At 45.3% G+C, this 26742-nt stretch overlaps 1 protein-coding gene and 1 long non-coding RNA gene across 6 annotated transcripts in view; both read left to right on the forward strand.

Moving 5' to 3' along the window:
* The window catches only part of LOC131106599 (uncharacterized), a 29887-nt gene extending 20032 nt beyond the window's left edge, over window positions 1-9855 (forward strand). Inside the window, exons 7-8 of the long non-coding RNA XR_009120102.1 lie at window positions 8908-8986; window positions 9098-9855. This is a non-coding gene — a long non-coding RNA (uncharacterized LOC131106599). The remainder of the gene's footprint in view (window positions 1-8907; window positions 8987-9097) is intronic.
* Window positions 9856-15940: 6085 nt separating this feature from the next.
* LOC131106517 (plasma membrane calcium-transporting ATPase 1-like) overlaps window positions 15941-26742 on the forward strand; it is a 97704-nt gene continuing 86902 nt past the window's right edge. For 2 of the 5 annotated variants that reach the window (XM_058055666.1, XM_058055664.1), the window contains exon 1: window positions 15941-16334. The gene's annotated coding sequence lies outside the window, so the exon portion shown is untranslated. The remainder of the gene's footprint in view (window positions 16335-26742) is intronic. The other 3 variants (XM_058055665.1, XM_058055662.1, XM_058055663.1) reach the window with 3 other exon arrangements.

Raw genomic sequence — 26742 nt, forward strand, 5'->3', positions numbered from 1 at the left:
CTAGCATAGCCCAGCATATGTTGTGTTTTCTAGCTGGTAGCTGGTCTCAAGGACCAGCATAGACCAGCATATGTTGTGTTTTCTAGCTGGTAGCTGGTCTAGAGGACCAGCATAGACCAGCATACATTGTGTTTTCTAGCTAGTAGCTGGTCTCGAGGACCAGTATAGACCAGCATACGTTGTGTTTTCTAGCTAGTAGCTGGTCTAGAGGACCAGCATAGACTAGCATACGTTATGTTTTCTAGCTAGTAGCTGGTCTAGAGGACCAGCATAGCCCAGCATACGTATGTTGTGTTTTCTAGCTGGTAGCTGGTCTAGAGGACCAGCATAGACCTGCATACGTTGTGTTTTCTAGCTAGTAGCTGGTCTAGAGGACTAGCATAGCCCAGCATATGTTGTGTTTTCTAGCTGGTAGCTGGTCTAGAGGACCAGCATAGACCTGCATACGTTGTGTTTTCTAGCTAGTAGCTGGTCTAGAGGACCAGCATAGACCAGCATATGTTGTGTTTTCTAGCTGGTAGCTGGTCTAGAGGACCAGCATAGACCAGCATATGTTGTGTTTTCTAGCTCATAGCTGGTCTCAAGGACCAGCATAGACCAGCATATGTTGTGTTTTCTAGCTGGTAGCTGGTCTACAGGACCAGCATAGACCTGCATACGTTGTGTTTTCTAGCTGGTAGCTGGTCTCAAGGACCAGCATAGACCAGCATATGTTGTGTTTTCTAGCTGGTAGCTGGTCTAGAGGACCAGCATAGACCAGCATACATTGTGTTTTCTAGCTAGTAGCTGGTCTAGAGGACCAGCATAGACCAGCATACATTGTGTTTTCTAGCTAGTAGCTGGTCTAGAGGACCAGCATAGACTAGCATACGTTATGTTTTCTAGCTAGTAGCTGGTCTAGAGGACCAGCATAGCCCAGCATACGTATGTTGTGTTTTCTAGCTGGTAGCTGGTCTAGAGGACCAGCATAGACCTGCATACGTTGTGTTTTCTAGCTAGTAGCTGGTCTAGAGGACCAGCATAGACCAGCATATGTTGTGTTTTCTAGCTGGTAGCTGGTCTAGAGGACCAGCATAGACCAGCATATGTTGTGTTTTCTAGCTCATAGCTGGTCTAGAGGACCAGCATAGACTAGCATACGTTATGTTTTCTAGCTAGTAGCTGGTCTAGAGGACCAGCATAGCCCAGCATACGTATGTTGTGTTTTCTAGCTGGTAGCTGGTCTAGAGGACCAGCATAGACCTGCATACGTTGTGTTTTCTAGCTAGTAGCTGGTCTAGAGGACTAGCATAGCCCAGCATATGTTGTGTTTTCTAGCTGGTAGCTGGTCTACAGGACCAGCATAGACCTGCATACGTTGTGTTTTCTAGCTGGTAGCTGGTCTAGAGGACCAGCATAGACCAGCATATGTTGTGTTTTCTAGCTAGTAGCTGGTCTCGAGGACCAGTATAGACCAGCATACATTGTGTTTTCTAGCTAGTAGCTGGTCTCGAGGACCAGTATAGACCAGCATACGTTGTGTTTTCTAGCTGGTAGCTGGTCTAGAGGACCAGCATAGACTAGCATACGTTGTGTTTTCTAGCTGGTAGCTGGTCTAGAGGAGCAGCATAGACCAGCATACGTTGTGTTTTCTAGCTGGTAGCTGGTCTAGAGGACCAGCATAGACCAGCATATGTTGTGTTTTCTAGCTGGTAGCTGGTCTAGAGGACCAGCATAGACTAGCATACATTGTGTTTTCTAGCTGGTAGCTGGTCTCGAGGACCAGTATAAACCAGCACAGATGCTGCTCAGACCAGCACGAATACGCAACTTTTGCTGCTAGCTGGAGCTGGAAAAAACAGAATCAGGCTTTCATGCTGGTTGGTAGCTGGTCTATTCTGGTCTGGTGGACCAGCATTTCAACATGGAAACACAACTTGTGCTGATCAGACCAGCACGAATACACAATTTTTGGTGCTAGCTGGGGCTGGAAAAACCAGCATAGGTCTTTCATGCTGGTAGCTGGTCTAATTCTGGTCTGGTGGACCAGCATTTCAACACAGAAACACAACTTGTGCTGATCAGACCAGCACGAATACACAATTTATGCTGCTAGCTGGAGCTGGAAAAAACAGAATCAGGCTTTCGTGCTGGTAGCTGGTCTATTCTGGTCTGGTAGACCAGCATACCAACACGGAAACACAACTTGTGCTGATCAGACCAGCACGAATTTATGCTAGTATAGCTATTTACGAACTTATGCTAGTAGCTGGAGCTGGAAAAACCAGCATAGGTCTTTTGTGCTGGTAGCTGGTCTCTAGACCAGTCTTCGCAGTGCACAGTGATCAGTGTAGTTGCATAATAATTCCACATATTATCAATACATGATCTCAAATAAAGTTAACTAATATCATTTATCTGAAATAATTGTAGGACAGGGGCGGCACGGCGGTCTGGTGGTTAGCGCGCAGACCTCACAGCTTGGAGACCAGGGTTCAATTCCACCCTCATGAATCTCTGTGTGGAGTTTGCATGTTCTCCCCGTGCATGCGTGGGTTTTTCTCCGGGTACTCCGGTTTCCTCCCACATTCCAAAAACATGCTAGGTTAATTAGCGACTCCAAATTGTCCATAGGTATGAATGTGAGTGTGAATGGTTGTTTGTCTATATGTGCCCTGTGATTGGCTGGCCACCAGTACAGGGTGTACCCCGCTTCTCGCCCGAAGACAGCTGGGATAGGCTCCAGCACCCCCCGCGACCCTCGTGAGGAAAAAGCGGTAGAAAATGAATGAATGTATGAGGTATGAGGCTGCACGGTGGTTGAGTGGTTAGCGCACAGGCCACATAGCTAGAGACCCAGGTTCGATTCACGGGTTTGATTCCCCCCTCGGGCATCTCTGTGTGGAGTTGGCATGTTCAAAAAAAAAAGGAAAAAAGAGGGTTGCACGGTAGATAAGTGGTTTAGCGCAGGCCTCACAGTAAGGAGACCTAAGTTCAATTCCACCCTCAGCCATCTCTGTATGTTTTCCCCGTGCATGCGTGGGTTTTCTCCGGGTACTCCGGTTTCCTCCCACATTCCAAAAAAAAACATGCTAGGTTAATTAGCGACTCCAAATTGTCCATAGGTATGAATGTGAGTGTGAATGGTTGTTTGTCTATATGTGCCCTGTGATTGGCTGGCCACCAGTCCAGGGTGTACCCCGCCTCTCGCCCCAAGAGGGCGTAAAAGCGGTAGAAAATGAATGAATGAATGAATTGTAGGACAGTTATCATTCAGCAAAATTTAGTAGTAAATCCTCTTACTTTATGTAACTTTCTGTCAATATTCTTCTTGAAATTCCACAGTACCATAAGTATTTTTCTACAGTGAAAATGTAGTATTATATTTTTCGATTAGAGTCCAATATCATTCACTGGCATGTGGCTATTTACTGGAGGTGTGTCTTGCCAGGGCCAGAAAAGATGGATTGTCTTCATTGCGGAGGCTTTTGGCCTCTCTCTCTCTGTGTGTGTGTGTGTGTGTGTGTGCGTGTGTGTGTGTGTTCACATTTTGTAACTATGGCGACACTGTTGCACTTAGTGTTGCACAAGTTTACAGCCAAGAAAGAATCCTAAAAAGGACAAATAGTCCAAGTAAAAGATGCAGGCTCAATGCAGGTAAGCAGTGGTGTGTTTGTGAGCGTGTGCAGTGTTGACACTGTGTGGGTTGTTCCCTGTGTGTGTGTGTGTGTGTGTATGTGTGTGTGTGTGTGTCATTTATTGCGTGGGCTCGATGTCAAATGAAAACATCTCATTGACATGTATAGAAATGTGTTGTGCTAAAGCGCGATGTGAACATAGTCACATGGTCACGGAGCGATGCTACGCTACAGTAGATGTTCATGCGTGCGTGTTGGGGGTGGTGGGGGGGGGGGGTGGCGGTGATGGGGTGCTGGTGTTTTGAAGTGAGCGATGGGGTGCAACGCTGCTGCTTGCATGCTAATGCTGCAGCAGAGATGGAGGACGTAGGAGAGGAGGGGAAAAGGCCAGAGCCCGCCCACACACACACACACACACACACAAACACACACACACACATAAACACAGACAATCACAACCTGTTATTTCACGCTTTCTACTGGTGGAGAGTCGTAGGATTCATGTGGTGTTGTGTTGCGTTGCAGGCCATCAGAACAAACTCAATCTTAAAAGTGTTTCCTGGCACTTTTCCTAGTTGGCGGTAAAAAAAAAAAAAAATGGCTCACTTTCCTTCTGTCTCAAACACAGCATGACTCCTTTGTTGTTTTTTGTGCTTGGTGGAGGTAATGGATCATTTTTTTTTTATCACAGTTTCCCGCTACGTCTTTTAGGGATTTGACTATTTCAGTTGCTTGTATAACTTCTTTTTATGCCTGCACTGAAAAAAGAAGACTAAAATATTTTAAATGAGAAACTTCTATTAATTTTGTAAGCAAGATTTAATTAGAATATTTGTCATGTGACTTTAAATACCGTATATACAGTAATGAGTACTAAATAATACATTTAAGTTGTTCTTAATCGCATTGTGGGCTGCACGGTGGATGAGTGGTTAGCGCGCAGACCTCACAGCTAGGAGACCAGGGTTCAATTCCACCCTAAATACATTAAAAAGGAAAAGAGGGTTGCACGGTAGACGAGTGGTTTAGAGCAGGCCTCACAGCTAGTAGACCCAAGTTCGATGGCTGAGGTTTTTGGTCATAGGAAATGCAATTTTTTTTGTCAAAATAAAATAAATACATTAAAAAGGAAAAAAAGAGGGTTGCACGGTAGTCGAGTGGTTTAGCGCAGGCCTCACAGCTAGGAGACCCAAGTTCGATGTCCGAGGTTTTTGATCATAGGAAATGCAATTTTTTTGTCAAAATAAAATAAATACATTAAAAAGGAAAAGAGGGCTGCACGGTAGTCGAGTGGTTTAGCGAAGGCCTCACAGCTAGGAGACCAGGGTTCAATTCCACCCTCGGCCATCTCTGTGTGGAGTTTGCATGTTCTCCCCGTGCATGCGTGGGTTTTCTCCGGGTACTCCGGTTTCCTCCCACATTCCAAAAACATGCTAGGTTAATTGGCGACTCCAAATTGTCCATAGGTATGAATGTGAGTGTGAATGGTTGTTTGTCTATATGTGCCCTGTGATTGGCTGGCCACCAGTCCAGGGTGTACCCCGCCTCTCGCCCAAAGACAGTTGGGATAGGCTCCAGCATAACCTTACAACAACAATGAGGATAAGCGGCATAGAAAACAGATGGATGGCACTTAGAGTCATAAATTGAGATGAAAGTTAGATTTACAATATTTATTTTACAATATTTCCAATGAACCAAACATGCATATTTGTTTTGCAATGTGGGAGATCAGACTACCCACATGGAAAACAAGCAAACTCCACACAGAGATATTCCAACATAGATTTGAACACAGGTCCCCTGATAGTGGGGCCAAAGGTTATAATTGTCGGCATTGTACCATATTTTACCTTTTTGACAAACATGAAACATATTCAAATTAAATGGATGAAAACCAACGCCAAGGCTTGATTAGCATGTAAATTCACGAGTTATGAACGCCACAAAAAGAGTCGTATTTTTTTGAATCGGGTTTGATAAACTTAAGCGGCGTTTACACTAGCATACATTTTGCCTCCTTGTTGAATCATCAGTTTGATGACCCAAAAATTGGACAAATGCCATGGCTTGATTAGCATGTAAATTCACGAGTTATGAACGCCACAAAAAGAGTCGTGTTTTTTTTAATCGGGTTTGATAAACTTAAGCGGCGTTTACACTAGCATACATTTTGCCTCCTTGTTGAATCCTCAGTTTGATGACCCAAAAATTGGACATTTTTAACTTAAAATATAGTTTTAAAAAGTTATGAAATTGAAGTTGATGGTTTCGAATGAGTCATAATTCAACATACGAACAGGAAAGGCTGCAAGTTTGACTTCCGAGGCTGATGTTTAAATGATGAACACATCAACGTGTATTTATAGTCGTAGTGCCTGAGAGAGACTTGAAAGCCGCTGATGAAAAGTTAATAATATCAGGGAGAGGAGCAAACCCGCCCCCCCCCCCAACAGGCACCACTAATGACCAGCTTAGACTCCACGTCAGGGACCACCGGCGGAGCACGGAAGTCTCCCCTCGCCGCCTGGGGTGGGACCTCCTCCTCCGCCTCCTCCGCCTCCTCCCACCCAGGGCATCCATCAGCTGTCATTGGGCTGACGGGGCGGCAGCACCGAGCATGATGGGATGTTCCCTTGACAGGCAATAGGACTTGATGTTCGATGTGGATCACGCAGCCTTGTGTGGATTCTTTTGACTTTTCACCTCCGATGTCAGAGGCCTTGCCAACTGCACAAAACGGCTGACTCATTGCAATGCGGCCATTTTAATATTTGATAGTGAAATTACAACTATGGAGAATCTTACACTCCACTGGAAGGGATGCTGTCTCTGTGCTCAAATGTCAACAGTAGAAGTGAGCTGCTTAATACATAGGCTGCACGGTGGTCGAGTGGTTAGCACGTATGCCTCACAGCTAGGAGACCCGAGTTCAATTCCACTCTCTGTGTGGGTTTCCTCCCACATTCCAAAAACATGCTAGGTCAATTAGCGACTCCAAATTGTCCATAGGTATGAATGTGAGTGTGAATGGTTGTTTGTCTATATGTGCCCTGTGATTGGCTGGCCACCAGTCCAGGGTGTACCCCGACAGCTGGGATAGGCTCCAGCACCCCCGCGACCTTTGTGAGGATAAGCGGTAGAAAATGAATGAATGTTTAAAACATAGGAATGTGGCCACACGGTCAGGAGATCATGAAGACCTGGGTTTGATTCTCTGAAAGTCTGTGTGGAGTCGCAGGCCTCCCAGCTAGGAGACCCAAGTTCGATGGCCGAGGTTTTTGGTCATAGGAAATGCAATTTTTTTGTCAAAATAAAATAAATACATTAAAAAGGAAAAGAGGGTTGCACGGTAGAGGAGTGGTTTAGCGCAGGCCTCACAGCTGGGAGACCCAAGTTCGATTCCACCCTCGGCCATCTCTGTGTGGAGTTTGCATGTTCTCCCCGTGCATGCGTGAGGTTTTCTCCGGGTACTCCGGTTTCCTCCCACATTCCAAAAACATGCTAGGTTAATTAGCGACTCCAAATTGTCCATAGGTATGAATGTGAGTGTGAATGGTTGTTTGTCTATATGTGCCCTGTGATTGGCTGGCCACCAGACAGCTGGGATAGGCTCCAGCACCCCCACGACCTTTGTGAGGATAAGCGGTAGAAAATGAATGTATGTTTAATACATAGGAATGTGGCCACACGGTCAGGAGATCATGAAGACCTGGGTTCGATTCTCTGAAACTTTTTGTTGAGTCCCCCCCCCCCGTGTGTGGGGGGGGGGTTTCTCTGGGGACTCCGGTTTCCTCCCACATTCCAAAAACATGCTAGCTTAATTAGCGACTCCAAATTGTCCATAGGTATGAATGTGAGTGTGAATGGTTGTTTGTCTATATGTGCCCTGTGATTGGCTGGCCACCAGTCCAGGGTGTAGAAGACAGCTGGGATGAATGAATGAATGAATGAAATGTGGTTGTGTGCTCTTCTTCAAGTTTGAGAGTATCCAGGCCTCCTGGCGTCCCAGATAAGAAGAATAATACAAACATTCTCCCCATGAAGAGATAGTTTATACCTTGGTATAGAAGTGCAATCTGTATGTGTCTCTATCCTGTTAGCAGAAAAAGAAAGAAATGAAAATCACAGGAGAGCCTTTGTGATAAAAATAATATGAATTACGTGTGAAGGTAGCCATGGATACAACACCCCCCCCCCCCCCCTCGCCAGTGCATATATGGAAACATTTATACGTTTCCATCACAAGTAGTCGTCTAAATGCTGTGTGTGGAGGTGGATGCTGACCCCAGGAAGTGACTTGATTACATAAGTCTGATGGATTCCGTATCACAATGAGCGTCCACGCAGGGGGGGTGGGGGGCGAGCATGAAACCCCGCTCTGAGGATGCGTCAGGATTCAAACCTTCAACATTCTTCATGTCACTTTCGCACACATCTTACATCTCGGATTTTTTTTTCTCCACATACACTCATAGCTTTTTAACATTAAGAAAGATTTATTGGAGCCTGCACGGTATTCGAGTGGTTAGCGCATAGACCTCACAGCTAGGAGACCCGGGTTCGATTCCACCCTCGGGCATCTCTGTGTGGAGTTTGCATGTTCTCCCCGTACTCCGGTTTCCTCCTACATTCCAAAAACATGCTAGGTTAATTAGCGACTCCAAATTGTCTATAGGTATTAATTTGAGTGTGAATGGTTGTTTGTCTATATGTGCCCTGTGATTGGCTGGTGACCACCTTCCGCGACCCTTGTGAGGATCAGTGGTAGAAAATTAATGAATGAAAATATGTATTGGTGCATTTATTTCAACAAAAACACTAACAACCGTCACTTTTTGTCATTACAGTCCACTTGCATTGGGTCCAGGTGAAACAGATCCAGAATGACCCAGGGTCAATTCCACCCTCGGGCATCTCTGTGTGGAGTTTGCATGTTCTCTCCGTGCATGCGTGGGTTTTCTCCGGGTACTCCCACATTCCAAAAAACATGCTAGGTTAATTAGCGACTCCAAATTGTCCATAGGTATGAATGTGAGTGTGAATGGTTGTTTGTCTATATGTGCCCTGTGATTGGTTGGTGATCACCTCTCGCCCAAAGACAGCTGGGATAGGCTCCAGCACCCCTGCAACCTTTGTGAGGATAAGCGGTAGAAAATGAATGAATGAATGAATGAATGAATATTTTTGAGGATGTTTTCAATGAGAAAAAAAGGACAAAGTTTTTGTGTGCAATGCAGCCTCCAATGAGTGTGTATGTGTGTGTGTGTGTGTGTGTGTCCGACTGCAGGCAACAAGCAGCAATAACACAAAGTGATGTATGAGCCTATTACAGTGCAGACAACAAGATCACTCAACAGCACCGCGCCGTACGCACTTTTTCTTTTACTTTTCATTCATATTTCCATATTTGTTCTATCCATCCATCCAGCTATGTCGGGGTTCAAGCGATTCCATTCTGTTTTCTTCCATTCATCCAGGTCACAGGGGCAGCGGTCTTAGTAGGGAAGTCCAGACATTCCTCCATGATCTCAGGCCACATCCTCTTCACCTTCCACCAGGAGGACACCAAGACGTTTCCAGGCCGAATAAATTCAGAGCTCAGCGTTCTCTTCACCTCGATGGATCCGGAACAGATGCAGATGTTGCGCCGATCCTGCTGTCAACGTCACGCTCTAACCTCTCCTGGCTCGTGAACAAGACCAGGGGGAAGACTCAGTGGAAGCTGAGGTCACAGCCTGATGAGGCCATCATCAGGACCACATTGCATGTGAATAGCAGAGACGGAATCCGAATTGGGCCGACTTGATGTCACTTCATCGATGACTTGGACTATTTACTACGATTGAGTTGCTCACTCGACATCCATTGGAGACTGGTCACCCCCCCGCTGTCCCTTCTCAAGGTTTCTTTTTGCCCCCAATGGGGTTTTGCGTTCAGATGAGACGTCTTTGATTGTTGCCAGCTTTTGTGAATAAGGGCTATTTAAATTTGACTTGACTTTGACTTGACTTTGACTTGACTTTGACTTGACTTTGACTTGACTTTGACTTGACTTTGACTTGACTTTGACTTGACTTTGACTTGACTTTGACTTGACTTTGACTTGACTTTGACTTGACTTTGACTTGACTTTAGCATGCATGAATGACTTGACTTTGACTTGACTTTAGCATGCATGAATGACTTCACTTGACTTGGCTTTGACTTGGCTTTAGCATGCATGAATGACTTTGACTTGACCTTGACTTTGACTTGACTTTGACTTGGCTTTGACTTTGACTTGACTTTGACTTGACTTTGACTTGACTTGACTTTGACTTGACTTTGACTTGACTTTAGCATGCATGAATGACTTCACTTGACTTGGCTTTGACTTGACTTTAGCATGCATGAATGACTTGACTTGACTTTATCATGCATGAATGAAGTTACAATGGAATACGTCACATAATTCAATTCACAGTTCCACACGTCCAAAAGGAGCAGGAAGAAGCCGACCCAAAGTGGTGCTCCATGGTCTCACCGAACTCCTCCCACACTTGACTTTTTGCCTCGACCACTGCCGAAGTCAAGTGTCGCTGTCAGCTGCTTCAGGAACCCCACAAGCCGTCCGTGCTGGTATAGGACTCCTTGTTCATCTCTGGTGCCCACCATCGGGTTCAGGTTTTTCCACCACAACCGTCATTAACTAAGATCGGTTTCCTCAGTCATGGTGGCATGGGATACCGTCCTTACCCGGGATGAGGTGAAGCTCTGACGGAGGTGAGAGTTGATGACTCGCAAATAGGATGTTTATTAAAAAAAATTAAAATACTGAATTCCAGAGTAGAACAAGGTCCAGCCCCTCTTGAAGAGTTTGGTTCCATAACCAGAGCTCAAGGTCAACGTGTAAGTCAAGTCAGAGTGTCTCAACCTATCATGAATAAGCTTTGGCAACCAAAGACCAGGTCACCCATGCTGCAACACAAAGCTCCGGAACCTGATGCTTGCCCCCACAGGTGGCGGGTCTACGCAATATTTACAGAACTAGTACTGCATCCATATTTGGTAGTGCAGTCAGGGTACATTCATAAATACTCTTTTATCGAGTCATATACACACACACTTTATCACACTTTTCATAGTCTGGTAACTTCAACAATGTGGACGTATGGCACTGTGGGTCTTTCAACGTGCAACCTTTATTCTGTCATTTTTTATAATCAGCAGTTCAAGCACAAATTGCTAATAATTATTAATAATAACGCTAATAAATTCCCTCACAAGCATTTACTGCTATCTCATGGAACGCCGTATGCTCACTTCCGTCTTTGTCACATTGACACAAACTCTCAAGTAGCTGCCCTTGGCTATGCCTGCCGGTAATTAGCAACCTGTAATGCAAATTTTAGTTGGAAGCAATAAAATCAGCCGAAAGGTAGCTAGCACGTATTTCATTCATTCATTCATTTTCTACCGTTTATCCTCACAAGGGTCGCGGGAGTGTGCTGGAGCCTATCCCAGCTGTCGGGGTACACCCAGGACTGGTGGCCAGCCAATCACAGGGCACATATAGACAAACAACCATTCACACTCACATTCAAACCTATGGACAATTTGGAGTCGCTAATTAACCTAGCATGTTTTTGGAATGTGGGAGGAAACCGGAATACCCGGAGAAAACCCACGCATGCATGAGGGGGGACTCCACACAGACTTTCAGAGAATCGAACCCAGGTCTTCATGATCTCCTGACCGTGTGGCCACATTCCTATGTATTAAACATTCATTCATTTTCTACCGCTTATCCTCACAAAGGTCGTGGGGGGTGCTGGAGCCTACCCCAGTTGTCGGGGTACACCCTGGACTGGTGGCCAGCCAATCACAGGGCACATATAGACAAACAACCATTCACACTCACATTCATACCTATTGGACAATTTGGAGTCGCTGTTTTTGGAATGTGGGAGTACCCGGGGAAAACACACACATACACAGAGATGGCCGAGGGTGGATTTGAACCCGGGTCTCCTAGCTGTGAGGTCTGTGCGCTAACCACTCAACTGCCATGCAGTAAAATCCTGTTTAGGTGAGTTCTTGGTTAAGGTCACTGTGTGTCTATGTGCGTGTGTGTGTGCATGTGTGTGTATGTGTATGTGTGTGTTTGCACTGACAGATGGAGAGGTGACTTTTGCGCTCTGAATGCTGTCTTTAATACGTCCAAACACCCCCCCCCCCCCCCCCCCCCGTGGCCTGCCTCCAGCAAGACAACTAATGTTTTCATTGGTTGGTCCTGCTGTTCATGTAGTGCATGTCTATGTCTATATCTCCACCAGGGTTGGTTATATTACCCGTTTTTCAATGTGTGACCCCCAAAGCCTCACTATCATGACAACAGTGCTAGCTAGCTAATTGTAGAACCAACATGATGTCGTACACACACGGTATTGACATTAGCCACACAGGCGTGTTGTGGCAACAGAGCGATGGACGGCAATTGGTGGTTGACATGGGACATGCTTGTCATGTGACTCATCAATAGTAACATTCTGTACTTTCTGTATAGGACAGGGCTTTCATGCAGGAAGGATTCATTTTCTATCGCTTATCCTCACGAGGATCGTGGGGGTGCTGGTGGCCAGCCAATCACAGGGCACATATAGACAAACAACCATTCACACTCACATTCATACCTATGGACAATTTGGAGTCGCTAATTAACCTAGCATGTTTTTGGAATGTGGGAGGAAACCGGAGTACCCGGAGAAAACTCACGCATGCACGGGGAAAACATACAGAGATGGTCGAGGGTGGAATCGAACTTGGGTCTCCTAGCTGTGAGGCCTGCGCTAAACCACTCGGCTGCAGTGCAACCCTTTTTTCCTTTTTAATGTATTTATTTTATTTTGACAAAAAATTGCATTTCCCATGACCAAAAAACCTCGGCCATCGAACTTGGGTCTCCTAGCTGTGAGGCCTGCGCTGAACCACTCGACTACCGTGCAACCCTCTTTTTTCCTTTTTATTCATTCATTCATTTTCTACCGCTTTGAGGGTCGTGGGGGGTGCTGGAGCCCATCCCAGCTGTCCCCGGGCGAGAGGCGGGATACACCCTGGACTGGTCGCCAGCCAATCAGGGCACACATAGACAAACAACCATTCACACTCACATTCATACCTATGGACAATCTGGAGTCGCTAATTAACCTAGCATGTTTTTGGAATGTGGGAGGAAACCGGAGTACCCGGAGAAAACCCACGCATGCACGGGGAGAACATGCGAACTCCACACAGAGATGGCCGAGGGTGGGAATTGAACCCTGGTCTCCTAGCTGTGAGGTCTGTGCGCTAACCACTAGACCGCCGTGCCGCCCCTTTTCCTTTTTAATGTATTTATTTTATTTTGACCAAAAAATTGCATTTCCTATGACCAAAAACATCGGGCATCGAACTTGGGTCTCCTAGCTGTGAGGCCTGCGCTAAACCACTCGACTACCGTGCAACCCTCTTTTCCTTTTTGATGTATTTATTTTATTTTGACAAAAAAATGCATTTCCTATGAACCAAAAAACCTCGGCCATCAAACTTGGGTCTCCTAGCTGTGAGGCCTGCGCTAAACCACTCTCTACCGTGCAACCCTCTTTTTTCCTTTTAAACGTAGTCCTAGCATAGAAGTGTTTCAAATGTAGTTCTTCCCTGAGATCATATTTCTCCTCTCTTGTAGAGAAGTATTGGATGACATTTTTAGCTAATTGGTTATTTTTAGCCTTATGCATTATTTTAGCTGTTTGAAGATGAACTATATCAGCAAGTTGGAGTATTTTGCAAAGATTGTTGGATGTTGTCATTAAGATCCAGTCATGTTTTTGATGACTACATGAAATTGGAATGCCCAATAGGATTAAGGCAGTGCAATGGTACTCGCTTTGGACGTAATGTTTGGACTTGTTCAGTGTGAAGCGTACACAGTAAAGTTGTCAAGAAAGTAAATCTGTACTGTTATACAAGCTGTACACCGACTCCTCTAAATGGCGTCCATGTTTAGCTTTTACAGTATTAATCCTTGAAGTTGGAATAAAATGTGAGTGCCGTACTTACCTTCGTCAGATGCTGTAAAATGGAGGATGAAGGCTGAGTGACGCAATGCTGTCATGAGCGTCAGTCAGCTTTTAGGGCAAAAAAAAAAAAAAAAACGAAGCGGCGTGCTTCTAAATGGCAGCTTGAACACGCTCTCTGTCATTAGCATAGCGTAGGAGGACCAGCTGATTGAGCGGCCACTTGGCAGTTGAAGACACTTTTTCCTTCTCCGCATTCTTGATCCGTGTTGTGCATCCGTGCATGACCATGTGATCAGGAAGTAAAGCATCCTCAGAAGAGTCAACACACCTTTAGTCCGGTCGGGACCCCTGCAAGGATTCAGAGAAGCTATGTTTGTTCCCCAAAAAACATATTTAGAATCCTTAAAAATCCTTATTTAGAAATGAATTACGTAAAAAATAAATGTTATTAGTATTTCAATGGGGCAGCATGGTGGATGAGTGGTTACCATGACAGCGTCTGGACATCGGGATTCTAACTTTTTCTACCTAGCACCGCATACATAAAAACTGAAGGAGTGCCACTTTGATATATTTTGTGTTTCTAGACAAAATCTTTGCAGATCAATTTGTTAGACACTTTTGCTCTGATCAACCAATCAGAGGACAGGAACATTATATTATTTGTCTGAAATCTGATTGCTCAAAGGCGACCTATTTTCGGTCCTTTGTATTGAATTGTGGACTCCTATAGAGCAGCGAGACACAATAACCTGCACAAAAAAGCTTTCTAGATCTTCCAGAATCCGCACCTATTCCGGCTGGATTTGCCATAGATTTCTAAAAAGGTCTGTTTTAATTTATTCCACCCACAACCCACCTCTGGGCACGCCCGCTCATCTGTGATTGGTCCTACTCCCAAGTGCTACAACTAAGGCCTACAACTTGTACCCGGGCATGCCCAGATAAGGAAGTCACAGGCTGGATGGAGCCGTTGACTGTGACTTTTGGGCGAGAGGCGGGGTACACCCTGGACTGGTGGCCAGCCAATCACAGGGCACATATAGACAAACAACCATTCACACTCACATTCATACCTATGGACAATTTGGAGTCGCTAATTAACCTAGCATGTTTTTGGAATGTGGGAGGAAACCGGAGTACCCGGGAGAAAACCCACGCATGCACGGGGAGAACATGCAACCTCCACACAGAGATGGCCGAGGGTGGAATCGAACTTGGGTCTCCTAGCTGTGAGGCCTGCGCTAAACCACTCGACTACCGTGCAACCCACTTTTCCTTTTAAATGTATTTATTTTATTTTGACAAAGAAATTGCATTTCCGGGGCGGCACAGCGGTCTAGTGGTTAGCGCGCAGACCTCACAGCTAGGAGACCAGGGTTCAATTCCACCTGTGTGGAGTTTGCATGTTCTCCCCGTGCATGCGTGGGTTTTCTCCGGGTACTCCGGTTTCCTCCCACATTCCAAAAACATGCTAGGTTAATTAGCGACTCCAAATTGTCCATAGGTATGAATGTGAGTGTGAATGGTTGTTTGTCTATATGTGCCCTGTGATTGGCTGGCCACCAGTCCAGGGTGTAGAAAACAGCTGGGATAGGCTCCAGCACCCCCTGCAACCCTCGTGAGGAAAAAGCAGTAGAAAATGAATGAATGAAATTGCATTTCCTATGACCAAAAACCTCAGCCATCGAACTTGGGTCTACTAGCTGTGAGGCCTGCGCTAAACCACTCGTCTACCGCGCAACCCTCTTTTCCTTTGTTAACCTAGCATGTTTTTTGGAATGTGGGGGGAGAGCATGCAAACTCCACACAGAGATGGTCGAGGGTGGAATCGAACTCTGGTCTCCTAGCTGTGTGTCCTCTGCGCTAACCACTCGACCACCGTGCAGTGCAGCCCTGTCAAACGACACCAATAAAATCATAAACAAAGATAACAACGCTCACTGAACTGAGCTATTGACTTTACGATATGTTTATTATTGCCGTGTAGCTAAATAGCCAACTAGTTAGCCAACTTGTTAGCCGCCATTTATAGACAGAGCATATATCTGACAAAACATGGATGCCGTTTTCTGTTATTACTGTCAGTTTTCATTGATCACGTGTTGAATGCAGCCTGAACAAGAACACAGCTGACGAAGATGGTGTCATTTAGGATATCCACCTTAAAAACATGTTCAAGTCTCCTCCCTCCTTCTCTCTTTCCTTCTCTCTTTCCTTCTCTCCCTCCTTTTCTCCCTCCCTTCCGGCCCAGCCAGCCAGGAAAAGACTGTGATTCTCCTCTGCGGTCTTGTTGAATGTGCAGGACCAGCAGTAGAGGTTGTTTCCTGGATTCTAGTCTTGCTATCAGTCCTTACTCCAGCAGGGGGAGGAGGAGGAGGAGGGAGGAGGAGGAGGAGGAAGGGGGAGTTGGTCTTTTATCGGATTGATTCCTGACCCAATCGGGTTCTGTTGTGCGGTGCTGCAGTGTGTCACAGCTGTTTGTGTAGCCGCTTTCTAACAAGGGGGGAAGATATCGGTACATTTGTATGTTTTTTTAGAATCACATTCCCGGCCTACCGGTCATTTTTACCCCCGCCGCCGCTGCAGTCTCGCAAGTTGCTGGCTGGATATGGACGGACCCCAGTGAGCTCAACACGCCGACATCCGAGGACGTGATCCCCGCCAGTGGAGCTCGGTAAGCTATTTTTTTATTCTTATTCAAATGAAAACTTTATTGCCTTTTTAAACGTACAAACAAACAGACGTCGTTTTGTTAGCGAGTTTTTGTACGTGTTTTAGCTCGTTTTAATAGCAGCCAGCACACGTCGGGTCCCCCCCCACAGGTGTGACTGATAGTGTGACCGTGACTTGTTTCACCTTTTCACCACCACTCGTTCCCGTGGGTGGGGGTGGGCTCCACGCTCGACTTGGTCTAAGCCCGTGAATGAGCCGCCCTCGCCCGCAGCCCTCTCCGTCAAGTCCCCTATCAGTAATACGGACGTTCGGACTTTCACTGCATTAATGTTCACGTTTTAGCGACAACTTTCACATCACTTTGAAACGCATGTTACCGTGGTTGTATTTGTCACGTTCTAATGTGGTTATATTTAATGGAAATGGATCCAGAAGTTAGATTCAGATTCAACTTTTGGACGAGATAGGCAACGCCGACCAGTTGCTGCCGCCCACTGCTGTGCTATCCAGAGTGCGGAGGACTTGTACAAATGGTTGTTTTTTACGTTAAAGGATTGCGTTGCGGGGCTGTTTTGCTATGCCGAATTGAAGAGCGGTTGTTGATTATTGTCGAGGCTTTTGTTGGAATTGATAAGTCATTGTGGACTTTATAATATTGGCAGTGTTTTATAAATGTTCTGTTTCTTAATGGCAGTCTTGTGCGTGAGTGTGTGTGAGCTCTCCGGGTGTAATGGCTGCGAGCAGGCAGACCTCATGCGGATTTTTCCATGTGTTTTCAAGCAGTTTCCCCGCAGTGCTCGGCTATGTTTTTTGTATCACTAAGGGTTCCTTTTAAATGTAATATGTCCAGTCAAAAAAAGGACTATATTTACCCGGTGAACACTACCTAACGACGAGCTCGTTCTTCCAGTTGGAGTGGTTCCTCTACATTGTCAACACTACCTGGACTCCTCGACGCCCTGTTGATCTTAGTCACTGTGAGAAGAAAAAAAATAAATACTTTATTTCAACTAAGGGAGAAAATGGCAGTGACGTCATGCAGTAAGACTGGAGGATGAACAGTGCCAGCTCTGTTTCTTTTTTCCCCCCCCCCTTCTTTTTGCCTGTCATTTTCTTCCTCCTGCTTCTCCCTCCTCACTCCTTTCCTCCCCCCCTCCCTTCTCCATCTGGGTGTGTCCTGACTTATTGCGTTAGGGAGGAGGGGGGATCCCGCATCTTGGCTCGGTGGTGACTCCTCCTCGGCTTGTGACCTCCAAACGAGGGCATTGCTCCTTCCCCATCCCGTTGGGTTCTGCCTCCACCTCCCACGCCTCCACTTGGGGAGCCTCCGAGGCGGAGTGCATAGAAGCTGGTTGTTTTTTGTGGTTTTTTTTTTTGGGGGGGGGGTTCTTCTAAGAGCCCCCTTTTTAAGTGTGCTTGTTCCCTGCTTGCGATCAGCTGTGATTCTTAAAAAGCCCATTTGCTAGCAAATTGAATTTTGGAGGAGAGAGCGAGCCGATAATTGTCGACGCCATGCTTTGATTTTTTGAAAAGTGACTGATCTGCTTAACGCCGGATCCTGACACAAAATATTAGCTCCTATGCCGCTTAGCCTCACTTATATCACGGGGCATGTTGGAGCCTATCCAAGCTGACTTCAGGTGAGAGGCCGGGGTACGCCCTGGACTGGTAGCTGTTATTTCACATTTCTGCTGATATGACTTTGTGGTTAGTACCTGAATTCCGTTTTTTTGCATTTTTTTCCCCGTGCGTGCATGGGATTTCTACGAGTATTCCCGTTTACTCCCACATTCCAACACAAAGTCAGCCCCCAAAGTCAGCTTGGGTAGACTCCAGCATACCTCCAAGCATTCATTCATTCATTTTCTACCGCTTTTTCCTCACAAGGGTTGCGGGGGGTGCTGGAGCCTATCCCAGCTGTCTTCAGGCGAGAGGCGGGGTACACCCTGGACTGGTGGCCAGCCAATCACAGGGCACATAGAGACAAACAACCATTCACACTCACATTCATACCTATGGACAATTTGGAGTCGCTAATTAACCTAGCATGTTTTTGGAATGTGGGAGGAAACCGGAGTACCCGGAGAAAACCCACGCATGCACGGGGGAGAACATGCAAACTCCACACAGAGATGGCCGAGGGTGGAATTGAACCCTGGTCTCCTAGCTGTGAGGTCTGCGCGCTACCCACACGACCACCGTGCCGCCCACCTCCATGAGAGAAATGGATATATGGACTTTTAGGCCTTGAATTGGTTCTAGATCTATCATTGTTTATCATTATTGTTGCATTTTTTACAAGCTATGAAATGCTAGTTTTTGCAACATTACATCCTAAAAAAATGGCGTTACCGAAGGTTGGCCATGATGTGGCGGCCTGTTAGCTTTCTGTACAGTATCATCGATGAAGTCTGTCAGTAAGAGATGGTTAATACTTAAACACTTCAAGAACGTAAACGCGATTTTTGTGGTCATTTTTTTTCTTACAAAACATTAACATCTTTGTTGAATAGTAGCCTAGCATGACTTGTTGACGTCTTTTGTTGAAAACAGGGGTGTCCCCACTTTTTACACCAAGGGCCGAATACTGACATTATCCAAGTATATGGTGCAAAATGTTAGCTCAGCTAATTAGCTTCAAGGCAAGACCCTTTTATCCACGGTAACGATATTGCGGTACCTACGAGTCTTCGCCCGGACTCAACACTCCTGGTGGTCGAGGGAGTAATATTGTCGATTGATTTAGGCCCAATTACAATTATCTTTAACACAATATAGTGTGCGTTTTTGTATGTTAATTAAATCCAAAAACTTTATTTTTATTGATGCCGTACGCCATTGGACAATTTGGACTAGTATTTCAGAAACAGGTGTAGCTCAACATATATGTAAACTCAACATGTCGTATACTCACGTGTTCAGCCGGAGTCGAACTCGCTTGCTCTGCTAACCCTAGCCAAGTTCCCCATAGGTGGTAAAAACGAAAACCAGTTAGCGCCTCTCAGGGCGCTAGAGGAACGCAACAGAAAGGAGACAGAGTATGAAGCTATTCATTGCTCCGTGTGCGTCATATTACCAGCCCCATGGCGTACCAGTGAAAGCCCCATGGCGTACCAGTGAAAGCCCCACGGCGTACCAGTGAAAGCCCCGCGGCAGACTTAAATGAACCAAGTGAAGCTCGAAGTCACAGAAGTCACGTACAGTGACGGAACCTCGTTCGTCTTTTTAACGGCCAGTTCTGCGATTCCATTCGGTATTCCTTTAGTACAGAAATTCATAGTACCTTACACGTAGTACTTTCTCGCAATCATCTGCCATTTCTGGTTACCCGGAACACTTGATTCTGTTGATTCCTTGTAGCGACACGACCTTGTTCAAGATAGTAGCTCCACCTGGTGTTTAAACTAAGAAGTACAAAACAGTTAAGTACATATTATGTATTGCGTGGGCCATAGTACATTATATTTTTAGTCTTTGATAAGGGCCAGTTCAAAATGTCGGGGAATGTCATGCTTTGGACACCCCTGGTTTAAAACATTTGTATAACATTTGGCTCGATAGTACTTAACTTTTAACACATTACTGTGAACATTGATTGTTGGCGAACTGCTGAACTAAGACGTGAATTAAAAAAAAACAAAAAAAACCCCAAAAAATCATTAGGAAAGCAGGAAGTGAACAAATGTAACAGTTCCCAATTGTAAAAGTACAAGATGGAGGGGTAGGATTTACTAAGCTTTGCTTCTTCCTACTACTTTTCGACATGTGGAACTGTGAACTGATTATGTGATGCATTCAATTGTCATCTGATGCATGTTCAAATGAAATATTAACATTACCATAGTATTTATAAAAAGTAATACAAATATTAAAAAAAAAAACTTAAAATGTATTATGGAAAGCAGGAGGTGAACAAATGTAACAGTTACTGATTGTAAAAGTACCAGATGGAGGGGTAGGATTTAATAAGCTTTGCTTCTTCCTACTCCTTTTGGACATGTGGAACTGTGAACTGATTATGTGATGCATTCAATTGTCATCTGATGCATGTTCAAATGAAATATTACCATTACCATAGTCAGCCTATATATGTATTTATAAAAAATAAAACAAATATTAAAAAAAAAAACTTAAAATGTATTATGGAAAGCAGGAGGTGAACAAATGTAACAGTTACTGATTGTAAAAGTACCAGATGGAGGGGTAGGATTTAATAAGCTTTGCTTCTTCCCTACTCCTTTTGGACATGTGGAACTGTGAACTGATTATGTGATGCATTCAATTGTAATCTGATGCATGTTCAAATGAAATATTACCATTACCATAGTCAGCCTATATATGTATTTATAAAAAATAAAACAAATATTTAAAAAAAAACTTAAAATGTATTACGGAAAGCAGGAAGTGAACAAATGTAACAGTTACTGATTGTAAAAGTACCAGATGAAGGGGTAGGGATTTAATAAGCTTTGCTTCTTCCTACTCCTTTTGGACATGTGGAACTGTGAACTGATTATGTGATGCATTCAATTGTCATCTGATGCATGTTCAAATGAAATATTACCATTACCATAGTCAGCCTATATATGTATTTATAAAAAAATAAAACAAATATTAAAAAAAAAACTTAAAATGTATTATGGAAAGCAGGAGGTGAACAAATGTAACAGTTACTGATTGTAAAAGTACCAGATGGAGGGGTAGGATTTAATAAGCTTTGCTTCTTCCTACTCCTTTTGGACATGTGGAACTGTGAACTGATTATGTGATGCATTCAATTGTAATCTGATGCATGTTCAAATGAAATATTACCATTACCATAGTCAGCCTATATATGTATTTATAAAAAATAAAACAAATATTTAAAAAAAAAACTTAAAATGTATTACGGAAAGCAGGAAGTGAACAAATGTAACAGTTACTGATTGTAAAAGTACCAGATGAAGGGGTAGGATTAATAAGCTTTGCTTCTTCCTACTCCTTTTGGACATGTGGAACCTTGAACTGATTATGTGATGCATTCAATTGTAATCTGATGCATGTTCAAATGAAATTAAACCATTACCATTACAATCTCTGGAAAAGGTTGGACAAGGCCTCCACAAGAGTCGTTGGAAATATGACTCGCTGTTAGACGGGCCTGCAGGAAGAAACACCCGGAGTCGCCCCATCAGGCAGCACATATAGTATTTAATTAGCTAACTGGCCGACTAATGTGTCAGTCAAGCTAGCAGACTACTACTGCGTCACGTCGCATGTCGGCCCAACACTAATGAATCAAATCGGCGTGTCACCTCGTCCCGTGTTTACGAGTCGGGACAAGGCGAGACAGGCCGGCTCAGTCCGTCAAATCTCATCTGGCGGAAGTTTGATAATCACCCTCGCGAAACTCCCCCCCCCCCCCCCCCCCCCCCCCCCCCCCCCCCCCCCCCCCCCCCCCCCCCCCCCCCCTCAGAATGGATTCCTGTACGGATATTGAACAGTAGGACGTTTTATGAGAGGCTGCTTTATGTTCGCATCAGCGATCCATGGAATAGTGGCGTGCCGGGTCCGGTCCGGGAGTGAAACTCGTCGCAGCTCTCTATATCCTGCGGCAAATCCTTTTTTTTTTTTTGTGTTTTTGATTTTTAAATGGATCAGTCTGTTCTGAGCGGATGAACCAAAAGCAATGAGGGTTAATTGCGTTTATTCTATTGACTTTAGCCGGGATCAACCTTGATTGTGTGTTCTGATGTTTGGCAACCCCTCCCGCTTTTGATTTATGGCTCAATTTCGGTGGCAGCCTCTAGTCGTTCCCAGTAATAGCACTTCAAGTCGTCTTCCACTGCAAATCTATCAACACTGTCCTGTTCCGCTGCAAATGTTCTGGGTGTAAATACAAGGTTTTTGCCGGGGCCAGTGTCGGCATTAAACAAGAGTTATGTACGTAACGGGCGCTCCATGCATACCGGATGAGTTCCTGATAGATATCCCAGCAGCGACACCGCCAAACACATTAATTCAGGCGGAGAAATTAGACAAAGGCCTCGCTATGGAGATGCCTTGTAGAATATTGAGCTGGTGAATTAACAATCTTTGCAACGTTGCTTTTCCGTTACGCCTTAAAGCCGACTGCAACACATGTACGCCATTTTATATCACTTGCTCGACATGAGTCAGCGATTGCGCTTCTGTTATGTGCAACATTAAGTGCCAAATGTAATATACACGTACCATGTTCAAAGTGTTGCTTGGAATTGCTAAAAGGAATAGTGGACCTTAATGTTGGCTTATTTGGAGCTTTGTTTGCAGTTGGAGAGATAGTAATCGGCGCACTTGGAACCGCTGGTTTAGTTCCATTAGAGCAGCTGTCTTCAAGCGACTGGTGGCCAGCCAATCACAGGGCACATATAGACAAACAACCATTCACACTCACATTCATACCTATGGACAATTTGGAGTCGCTAATTAACCTAGCATGTTTTTGGAATGTGGGAGGAAATCGGAGTACCCGGAAAAAACCCACGCATGCACGGGGAGAACATGCAAACTCCACACAGAGATGGCCGAGGGTGGAATTGAACCCGGGTATCCTAGCTTTATGCTTTGCGCGCTAACCACACGACCGCCGTCCAGCCCTGTAACATTTCAAGGACTGGAATTGAACAATATTGCATTGAGGGTGGCCGCGTGGTGGACTAGTGGAAGATCTGGGTTCCAATCTCCAGTTCATTCATTCATTTTCTACCGCTTTTCCTCACAAGGGTCACAGGGGTGCTGGAGCCTACCCCAGCTGTCTTTGAGTGAGAGAGTACACCCTGGACTGGTGGCCAGCCAATCACAGGGCACATATAGACAAACAACCATTCACACTCACATTCATACCTATGGACAATTTGGAGTCGCTAATTAACCTAGCATGTTTTTGGAATGTGGGAGGAAACCGGAGTACCCGGAGAAAACCCACGCATGCAAACTCCACACAGAGATGGCCGAGGGTGGAATTGAACCCTGGTCTCCTAACTGTGAGGTCCAATCTCTAGTTGAGTAATGAATGTCAGTGTCAATTGTTGTTTATTTACATACGTATATGTGCTCTGTGATTGGCTGGCGACCAGTCCAGGAGTCAGCTGGGATAGGCTCCAGCATTATCCACGTTATTTTTATGACAAAACACAATATTTAAATTTTCGGAAACGGTTTTTCAACAACCAGCATAACGTGAACTGAGGACCGTGAACCGCTTATGTCCACGAGGGTCGCGGGGGTGCTGGAGCCTATCCCAGCTGTCTTCGGGCGAGAGGCGGGGTACACCCTGGACTGGTGGCCAGCCAATCACAGGGCACATATAGACAAACAACCATTCACACTCACATTCATACCTACGGACAATTTGGAGTCGCCAATTAACGGGGAGAACATGCAAACTCGACACAGAGATGCGATTAGGGTAGAATCCAATTTTGTGTGGCATGCGCTTTAACCACTCGTCCACCGTGCAGCCCTGCAGTGAAACATTTTAATGATATTTTCAATTGTTTTCAAAGTAACTGTGGTCAATATGTGCGTAAATAATGAGCTGTATGTTTAGCTATATAACATAAATATGTAGTCATACAGGGCAGCACAGCGGTCTAGTGGTTAGCGCACAGACCTCACAGCTAGGAGACCAGGGTTCAATTCCCATCTCTGTGTGGAGTTTGCATGTTCTCCCCGTGCATGCGTGGGTTTTCTCCGGGTACTCCGGTTTCCTCCCACATTCCAAAAACATGCTAGGTTAATTAGCGACTCCAAATTGTCCATAGGTATGAATGTGAGTGTGAATGGTTGTTTGTCTATATGTGCCCTGTGATTGGCTGGCCACCAGTCCAGGGTGTATCCCGCCTCTCGCCCGAAGACAGCTGGGATAGGCTCCAGCACCCCCCGCGACCCTCGTGAGGAAAAGCGGTAGAAAATGAATGAATGAATGTAGTCTGCACCACGATTAGTTATATGCAGGAGAAACCCTGCTCGTGGTTTTTCAATCAAATGCCTCGGTTTGCGTTCTCGAGCGGATTCGAAATGTCGTTTTTATTTATTTTATTTCACCTTATTTTATTAAGATGGAGACATGAATCCTGTGAGGAAACTAAAGGAAAGAAGACACGTTTGATTAAAATTGTGTCTTTTGAGCAGCGACCCCGGACAAGCGATATGACCTCTTACGCTACTGTTCATGCTTTTATCAGTTTGGGAACCCCCCACCCACAACCCCCTCCCCACTGCAGTCCCGCCTGCGATCCAGCAGCGCAGGCATGGTATCTTACGTAAGTGGACATCAATTATGAATGGCCGCAGTGCAGCAGTGGGAAGCTGGCTCCTATATTTAAGATATGACGGAGCCTCTGTTTGTGGCTATAATAGAGCTGTTGGCCTTCATTATTATTTGATAGACCTGCTGGCGAGAAGGAGGGCACCCCGTGGAAGAAGATAAGTCATAAAAAGCACTCCGGTTATTTATGATTTAATGAAGCAGGGGAACCTCCTCGAAAAAAAAAAAAGGGCTCATTTTGAGTCACGGCTCAGTAAAACGTCGCTCAACGTGTTCCTTTCATCAGCCCATCGTTTTGTCGTTCCTACGCTACTGTGCGGTGAACCGTTGCTGGGAAATCTGTTGAAGATTGCAACTGGTAGTGTGGAACACGCATGCACACTCCACACAGAGAATCAAACCCGGTTCTTCCCAATCTCCTTACCTTGTGGCCTATATGATTACCACTTGACCACAGTGCTGCCATATTTCGGCTAAAATCATTCATTCATTTTCTACCGATTTTCCTCACGAGGGTTGCAGTGGGTGCTGGAGCCTATCCCAGCTGTCTTCGGGCGAGAGGCGGGGTACACCCTGGACTGGTGGCCAGCCAATCACAGGGCACATATAGACAAACAACCATTCACACTCACATTCATACCTATGGACAATTTGGAGTCGCTAATTAACCTAGCATGTTTTTGGAATGTGGGAGGAAACCGGAGTACCCGGAGAAAACCCACGCATGCACCGCCTCTCGCCCGAAGACAGCTGGGATAGGCTCCAGCACCCCGCGACCCCCGTGAGGAAAAGCGGTAGAAAATGAATGAATGAATTGGGGAGGTTTGTTAAAAAAACCAATATTGTTGGTCATTTTTAATGCTTTCATAGCCATATTCAATTCCACAAATTCATGTTTGTAACAAAAACGGATCGGGATCGAATCAGCAAGATTACAAAAAAATCGGTCCGGAAGCCAATAAGTGTGGACTGGGACATCCGTAATGTGTATTCATTCATTCATTCATTCATTCATTTTCTACCGCTTTTTCCTCGCAAGGGTCGCGGGGGTGCTGGAGCCTATCCCAGCTGTCTTCGGGCGAGAGGCGGGGTACACCCTGGACTGGTGGCCAGCCAATCACAGGGCACATATAGACAAACAACCATTCACACTCATACACATTCATACCTATGGACAATTTGGAGTCGCTAATTAACCTAGCATGTTTTTGGAATGTGGGAGGAAACCGGAGTACTTGGAGAAAACCCACGCATGCACGGGGAGAACATGCAAACTCCACACAGAGATGGCCGAGGGTGGAATCGAACCCCGGTCCTCCTAGCTGTGAGGTCTGCGTGCTAACCACTCGCCCGCCGTGCCGCCGTAATGTGTATTGTTGTTCATTTAGACATTTTTATACTTGCGAATGCTTAATCTAGACAAGAAATACACCCAGTTTGCTAGTCAGTCAGAGTAGCAGGAAGTTGACATCAATTGACTGATCAATTCCAGACTGAATCTGGATTTGCTAATTGAGTTTTTTCCCTGATTGAAAAAGTTCCCGATTGTCAGTTTCAGAGGCAATTTAAGATGTGATGGAAATGTTATTAATGACAAGCAACACTTTGATTGGCTTCCCTTTGCCTGTCTGTCACACACACACACACACACACACACTCCCACGATGCCACCCACTAGACACCTGTCAAGCGCAGCACGGCGCTGCACCCACACCGCGCTTATGTAAGTGCGTGTCAGGGGGGGGCGCTCTCGCACGGTCTTCTTCCAGTCGTCTATCCTGTGTTGGCACCTCCGTGCGGATGCCACCGACGCTTATTTTGCAGCAGGAGAACAGAGAGACTTGTTGACATGAGACATTTTCCACAGATCATCTCTTCTAGGGAGGTATTCAACTTCCTGTCCACAGTTATGTATGTGTGTGTGTGTGTGGGGGGGGGGGGCTTTGTATTCTTTGCAAAAGATGTCAATCAAACATCGGTGTGATTTCACACATCGATCAAGCCCTTCAAGTTCTAAACATGAAAGAATGTCTATAACATTAGTGGGACTCCAGATTTATTTTTCAATAAGATGATTGGTTGCAGCTGCACGGTAGTCGAGTGGTTAGCGTGCAGACAT

This window comes from Doryrhamphus excisus, chromosome 18 (genome assembly GCF_030265055.1).
Source record: "Doryrhamphus excisus isolate RoL2022-K1 chromosome 18, RoL_Dexc_1.0, whole genome shotgun sequence".
Classification (NCBI taxonomy): Eukaryota; Metazoa; Chordata; class Actinopteri; order Syngnathiformes; family Syngnathidae; genus Doryrhamphus; species Doryrhamphus excisus.